Raw genomic sequence first — 8246 nt, forward strand, 5'->3', positions numbered from 1 at the left:
GTAGAGGGGGTCAATGGGCAAAAACTGGGGACATATGTAATACTTTCAACAGTAAAGAATTATTTTTAAAAATCTACCCCTTAGAACTGTGGCTCAGTTCTCTCCTGATCCTTGTCCCAAATCTACCTTCATCCCAGGAGGGAATGGGCATGAGGATGGGAGAAACCCAACTCCCCAGATAAAAATTGTAATATAAAGCCAATAAACTGGAGGGAAAAACAACATCATAATTTGCAGAAAGCTCTGTTCTGATTTTTAAGATTATGCCAATTCAGAAATCATTTGGCAATGTAGAAACTATTCCTGGGCATTTTTTTTTCTGTGAATGATTCTTTCCCATGATCTGCAGGTCAAGTTTAGAGACAAAGTTATGATGATCAATGAATGAAGTCTAAAGTCCTCTACTATTTTAAAAAATATTTTATCGATTTTTTTTTACAGAGAGGAAGGGAGAGGGATAGAGAGTTGGAAACATCGATGAGAGAGAAACATTGATCAGCCACCTTCTGCACACCCCCTACTGGGGATGTGCCTGCAACCAAGGTACATGCCCTTGACTGGAATCAAACCTGGGACCCTTCAGTCCACAGGCCAATGCTCTATCCACTGAGCCAAACCAGTTAAGGCTCTACTATTTTTTAAGAGGTATTCTGTGATCTGGCCTTTCTCACTTCAATTCCTAATTTACTTGAAATGAGTTAAGTAGTAAAAAGTTATTAATAATGCCTAAACATTATTATATTGTACTATATCTAAACACTATTATGTTGTACTGAAAATATAGCTATTTCTCTGGGTTGCTTAATACATCTAGCTGTCCTTCCCACCTTCTCTTACTAAACAGCAACTTGTTTCAAGTTTCTTGATGTTTAAAAGAAGCCCCCAGGCAGTGCTTATCTCTGCTTGTCTGTTGTCAGAGGGACGTTACCTGATACTTTTGACTTCTAAATGAAGACAGAATGAAGACAGAAATCAGGCTCTCGAGGTATCTGGCTATTCTCTTCTCCCAAGAGGACTAAAAAAAGGCTCTCTAACCCAGGCTCTGTGGGAGGTCAGCCTTCTTCCCTGAGTTCACACCTTACATTCTTTTTAGGGAAGGAGAACTGAAGCAGTGTCCTGTGTCCTTCTGGCAGGAGAGAAGCTCATAAACTATTTTTTTCTCTTTCCCATCTTTGTCTGAGGGAATCCAAGAAACTGCTATTATTGTCAAATATGTGAATGGCTGATTTACTACTTATATGTAATCTTCAGGTGCCATAATTATCATAACACACATCATGAAATATGTCAAATTAAATTTCTGATAAGTCTTAGAATTTCAATATTACTGTTTTTGTTTGAAATCCAAGATAATTTCATCTGGAACCTGGCTGCTCTGCCACTAATTAAAGCTGGCTTTCTGGAGAATTATGTTGTGCCTCTGTGGTTTTGGTTTGCACCCCATGCTGGAAGCTGCACTCCTCTCCCAGTGGGTTCACAGCTTCTCATTTCCTCACCTTCTGTTCATGATTTATGAATCAGATAGAAGATGATGTTGGCTCCATCTGGAAAGTGGGCCAGCTGGTCTTTGAGGTGACACAGTTTAGAGACTGATATGGAGGGGAAAACGGACTTGACTCTCTTACAGGGAAATCAAACTTCAGCCTGAAGAGCTGCCATCAAAGACGAAGGGTCAGTAGAGCGTGAATAACGCTTGTTATTATCACAAAGACTTGGTTGAAGGTAGGCACTGAAAACCTTTCCTGATCCCAAATACCTCCTCCAGAGGCCTGTCAGGGCACTGACACTTCCCACAAGTGGACTGTTGACCATTGGGGAAAGTCAGCCAGAAAAGATGACTGTGTTCTGAGTAATATATTGGCACCACTGGAGCATTTGCACCATTGCTTTGTCAGACTTGTCAGCCCAGTGAATTGTAAAGGATGAGGGGATTATATAGTCCACAAGGTTCATTCATTTGGAGACAAGGCCATAGACATCATGAAAATGAATAGTTATTTATTTTCTTCCCTCCCCTTCCCTTTCCTTTCTTCAGCTTCTTTAACAGAGTGTAGGATCTACCATAATCCTCTGTTCAATACCCTTATATCATCAGTCAATGGAAGGCCTGATCTTCTACTTAATTATTTAAAATAGCTACTTGTGAATCTGCCACCTAGTAACCACTATTCTGTTCCAGACATCACCCACCCTAAGGAGCTCAGCCATCTCCCTGAATTTTGTGTTCATGATTTCCTTGCTTTCATTTTCATATGTGTGAGTATTCACCTGTTCTCATGTTGATGAACACTTAGGTTTATCCAGGATTTTGTTATTTAAACTGTGATGTTATTAAAAGTCTTGTACATATCACAGGGTATACATGTGCCAGAGTTTCTTTTGTATATCTATTAAGCGTGGAAGAGCTGGATCATAGTCGAGGTGAATGTTTCACTTTATAAGATAATGCTAGATTATTTTCCAAAATGATCACACTAATTTACAATTTTACCAACAGTGCATAAGAAATTTTGTGGATTCATATCTCTTTCATCCTTTCAACATCTAGTGACAATAACTTAGCATTATTGGACTTTTTAATTTTTGCCAATCATATAGATTTAACTTGTATCTCATGTTTTGATTTGCATTTCCACAGTCACTATTGAGGTTGACCATTTTCTTCATATGCCACATATGTTTCTTCTCTTTTGAAATTTCTGTTAATATCTTCTACTCATTTTCCAATTAGGACATAAGCACTTTTACACTGATTGGCAAGAACAGTGATTTTTCTAAAAACAGAAATAGCTTTTAACCTAAACTTGGGATTCTACTCCCACATGGAGGTTGCACAAATTATTTTATATATTGATATTATTCTGACACTAGAAAAATCTTATTTGCATCCAATATACAGAGGGTGTTAATGGGTAATTTTCTTGACTCAGGAAATGACAACCCTGATTCAACAACTTTCAACCATCTTGACATTATCATCCTGCTTTCCCTCCACTTCCAGTTCAAACCACTGCCATCTCTCACATTGACTACTGCAACAGTTTCCTCACTAGTCTCTCTGCTTCTATCCTTGCCCTCTCCCACTCTATATAGCAGCCCCCTTTATTTTATTACTCCTGTCAGAATTCTCCCATGACTTCCAATTGTCCTTGTAATAGAACTGAAACTCATTACCACAGTGCACAAAGCCCTATGTGATTCGATCCTTGTGTTCTCTTTCCCATTCTTTTCTTGGCCTTTAACCACACAGTCACTTTTGCTGTTCCTGGGACAGATGAGGCTTGATTTTCTTTCAGGGCATTTATGGCCATTATATTATGTTGGGAAAGTTGTTTTCCTGGTCTTCCCATGCATCAATCTTTCACACCATTCACTTTTCTATTCAATGCCATTTAACCAGAGTTGATTTCCCTGACCACCAATCTCTGTAAATCTTCTAATCCTACTTTGTTTTTCCCTCACAGAACTTATTAAATTTGAAAATTCTGTTATTTTTCATTTGCTTACTGTTGGTCTCCTGCGTGGAATGTAAGCACCATGATGGCAGAAATTTGACTGCCATATCACTTTTATCTAGAGCAGTGTCTGGCACATAGTAGATCTCCAATAGCTATTTATTTGTTAAATAAAATAAAATAATGAATTGTATCAATGAGGAGGCCATCTGCTCATAGATGTTTACAGATAGCATTAAGTCAGTAAACATAAATTGTATCATACAAAATAGGTTTATAAGAAGTAAGATGATTCTGGAGAGAATCAAAGGATGATTCTAGAAGATCAAATGAATTGTGGAGAAAAGGTAGAGATGGTGTTTCTTTGAAAACAAACTTCATTGAAGTACATTTCACACATTGCTCATTTCAAGTGTACAATTCAATGATCTTAAGAAACTTTACTCAATAGTACAGCTATCATCATCAGTTTCAGGACATGTTAATCCCCACTGCAAAATTCCTTATGTCTACTTACAGTTGATTTTTTTCAGACTGAAGACTTTTTTTGAAATGTAAATTCTTTATTGTTTAAAGTATTACATAAGTCTCCATTTTCTGCCATTGACCTCTTCCCAGCACTCCCATGGCCCAGCACATGCCCTCCCCCCGCGCCTGTGTCCATTGGTTATGCTCATCTGCATGCATACAAATCCTTTGGTTGATCTCTTACCCCCTCACCCCCCGCATTCCCTTATAGGTTGGACAGTCTGTTTGATGCTTCTACAACTCTGGTTCTATTTTGTTTATCAGCTTATGTTGTCCATTATATTTCACAAATGAGTGAGATCATGTGATATTTATCTTTCTCTTACTGGCTTATTTTGCTTAGCATAATGCTCTCCAGTTCCATCCATGCTGTTGCAAATAGTAAGAATTCTTTTCACTCTCTCACTCACACTCTCTCCCTCACTGCCATCCTCCTGGCCATCATTTTGGAATCCCCTGGAGATCTTTTTTTTAATGTGAAAATATCATACATATAAGATACTCTATAATGTATATGAATGTCTTAAAAAAGAGTATCTGCATATTTATTATGCAGTTTAAGAAGAGAACATTCTTGTTTTGCATTTTTCATTCCCTTACTTTACTTTATGGTTTTATGGCACTTGGATGTGCCCTAAGTAATATATTTTCTAAGTTTTCATTTTTTATTTAATTTATTGGGGGTAACATTAGTTCATAAAACCATACAGGTCTTGCTCCCATTTCCAGGTTCAGGCAGTCATTGAACCTTTTGTTTCTATAAATATGCCTCTTCTGGACATTTCATAGAAGCACAATATGCTGTCTCATGTGTCTAGTGTCACTTAGCGTAATGCTTTTGAGCTTTGTTCATGACATAGCTTGTGCCAGCAGCTTGTTCCTTTTTATGGCTGAATAGTATTCCATTATATGGCTGTACCACACTGTGTCTATTCACTTACTAGTTGATGGACCTTTAGGTTGTTTCTAGATTTGATATATTATGAATAATGCTGCTGTGAAGATTCACATGCACATCTTTGCATTGGATGTACATTTTTAATGCTCTTGTGTCAATACCTATGAGCAGAATTGCTGGGTCATATGGTAGTTTACATTGAACTTTTTTGAGAAATTGCTAATATGTTTTCCAAAGTGACTATGTCACTTTTCATTCCCACCAACAGTGTAAAAAGGATCCTGCTTTTCCACATTTTCACCAACATTTGTTATTGTCTTATTTATTATTAGAGGCCTGGTGCATGAAATTCATGCACAGCGGGGTGTGTGTGGGGGGGTCCCTCAGCCTAGCCTGCACCCTCTTGCAATCCGGGACACCTCAGGGGATGTCCAACTGTGGGATTGGGCCTAAAGTGGCAGTCAGACATCTCTCTCACAATCTGGGACCACTGGCTCCTAACCACTTGCCTGCCAACCTGCCTGATCACCCTTAACCACTCTGTCTGCCTGCCTCATCACCCCTAACCACTTGCCTGCCTGCCTCATCACCCCTAACTGCTGGCCTGCCTGCCTGCCTGCCTGATCGCCCCTAACTGCCTCTGCCTTGGCCTCTCACTGTGGCTTCATCTGGAAGGATGTCTGAAATGACATCCAGAAGGTGATTAGGCTGTCTGGTCTAATTACCATATTACACTTTTATTATTATAGATGCCCTTCTAGTGGCTAACTAATGGTATCTTATGATTTTCATTTTCATTTCCCTAAAGACTAATGATGTTGAACATCTTTTCATGCACTTAGTAGCTATTTGTATATCTTCTTCGGAGAAATGTCCATTCAGAGAGTTGGTAGTTTTTAAAGGTTGGAAAGGAGAGGAAACGTGTGCTTTTGGAAAGTTTCTCAACAGACAGAATTAACTTCTACAAATGTCGACTAGAGTGTGTAAATTACTTATAAAGAAAGAGTGCAAACAGCATAGCTTTGGTAGAATGGAAGCTCTTGAAAGGCAGTAGAGAACTGGTGAGATGGGCAAAAACATTAGTAAAGATCCTGGAGTGCCAGGATGAGTAATGAAGCATGAGAGGAGCAGTAGTAAAAAAGAGACTACATATTGATGCCCCAAAGAGGTATTTGGGTTAAATATGTAGCTACTAGTATTTCTGTTTATGGAGATATAACAGGTTATATTCCTCAGTCTTTCACAGTACTGTAGGAAAGAAACAGATTCTAATCTCATATGTTTATACAGGCAGGATTAAATGTAACTAATTTCTGATACATGGATATTGTTTCTATTGGAGATCACAAATTATTCTTCAAGTAAAGAGATTCTCTTTAGTTCTTGCTTAGCCCATTTTCATTAAACAAATATCGACATTCAGAAAAGTTTTCTTACTTTCTTATTTCTTTCTTGAGTTTTAATTTTTTACTCTAAAATATCTGATCTGAGATATAAAAACAAACAATTGAAACAGCTACTTTTCATTACATTTGATACTTAGGATACTGCCAATTCCTGCAAATTGTTTCTCTTTTTAGCTTTCTGTTCTCTAGTCTGCTTGCTCTATGCAATATTTAATAACTTGTTATTTCTGTAGAGAACTCATGATGAACCCATTCCTCCCCAGCTACTGTAATAAGTGATGGCCATGTATACTTAAAGTCAGACCCATTATTGAAGAACATTCATTGACACCGTGAACAAAAAGAGCTGAAAGCTTCTTGTGCCAAAACTTCTCTTAATTCTCCTTTGTCTGAATAGGGAGCTGTTGATAAGGAGCAGGCAATATTTTCCTTGAAACTATTCATTCCAAATGGTACATGAAAGTGACAAGTAGAAATGATTTATATATATCACAGGATTTGAGCTTCTGCATCAGACATACTAAAATGCTAGCACCAAAAGCAATCAAAAGTAAATTTCAACAACTGCCTCACAGGTGTGGAAGTTCTTTCTTCTCTTTCTTTGGGGACAATTCAACCTTATAGCTAATTTGTCACTGAGCATTTGATGAATATCGAAAGAGGAGAAGGAAGAGGAGAGACCAGTTGAGCAGAGGTTGAATAGGAAATCTTAAATTAAATTTCCTTTGCCTCCACATTTTTTTTCTTTAGAGATAGTAGAGGTAACTAACACACACACACACACACACACACACAATCTAGGCATGCATAATATTACTATAAAAAAGTCACAGATCTGCAAAACTGTTTTGTACCTAAACTCATACTTACATTCATCATTTTCATTCCTGAAAATATTTCCATCAGAACATGTGCAGTAATTTTCTTCTTTCATTACATTTTGCTGAGATATATTTCTGCTATATTTCTTTGTTTTTCTTTTTAAAAATTTATCTTTATTTTTGAAAGTATTACAGATGTCCTCCTTTCTCCCTCCTCCCCCGCCATTAACCCTTCTACCTGCTCTCACTTCCTCCCCCAAACTTCACTGCACTGTTGTCTGTATCCATGGGTTATGCATGTATGCATATAAGTTCTTTGGCTAATCTCTTCCCGCCCTCCTCCCCACTTCCCTTTTATATGCCTCAGTCTGTTTCATGCTTCCATGTCTATGGATCCGTTTTGCTCCTCACTTTATTTTGTTCATTAGATTCCACATATAAATGAGATCATGTGATACTTGTCTTTCTCTGAAGGCTTATTTCGCTTAGCATAATACTCTCCGGGCTGTCTCAAAGGGTAAGAGATCCTTCTTCATTACAGCTGCATAGCATTCCATGCAAGTGTACCACATTTTTTTTAAATTTTTTTTATTGCTTAAAGTATTAGAAAGAGTATTACATGTGTCTCCTCCCTCCTCCTTGACATTCCCTGGCCTCCCCTAACCCCAGGGTCTTATGTCCATTGGTTATGCTTATATGCATGCGTACAAGTCCTTCGGTTGATCTCCTACCCTCCCCAACCCCCCATACCACATCTTTTTTATCTACTCATCTACTGATGGACACTTGGGATGTTTCCAGGTCTTGGTTATTGTAAATAGTGCTGCTATGAACAAAGGGGTGCATGTATTCTTTTTGATTGGTGTTTCAGGATTCTTAGAATGTATTCCTAGAAGTGGAATCACTGGGTCAAATGGCAGTTCCATTTTTAATTAAAAATATATTTTTACTGATTTCAGAGAAGAAGAGAGAGAGAGGGAGAGAGAGAAAGATAGAATCATCAATGAGAGAGAACCATTGATTGGCTGCCTCTTGCAGACCCCACACTGGGGATCTAGGCCACAACCCAGGTTTGTGCGCTGACCAAGAATTGAACAATGACCTCCTGGTTCATAAATCAGTGCTCAACCACTGAGAC

Source organism: Myotis davidii, unplaced genomic scaffold (assembly GCF_000327345.1).
Source record: "Myotis davidii unplaced genomic scaffold, ASM32734v1 scaffold86, whole genome shotgun sequence".
In the NCBI taxonomy this organism is placed as follows: domain Eukaryota; kingdom Metazoa; phylum Chordata; class Mammalia; order Chiroptera; family Vespertilionidae; genus Myotis; species Myotis davidii.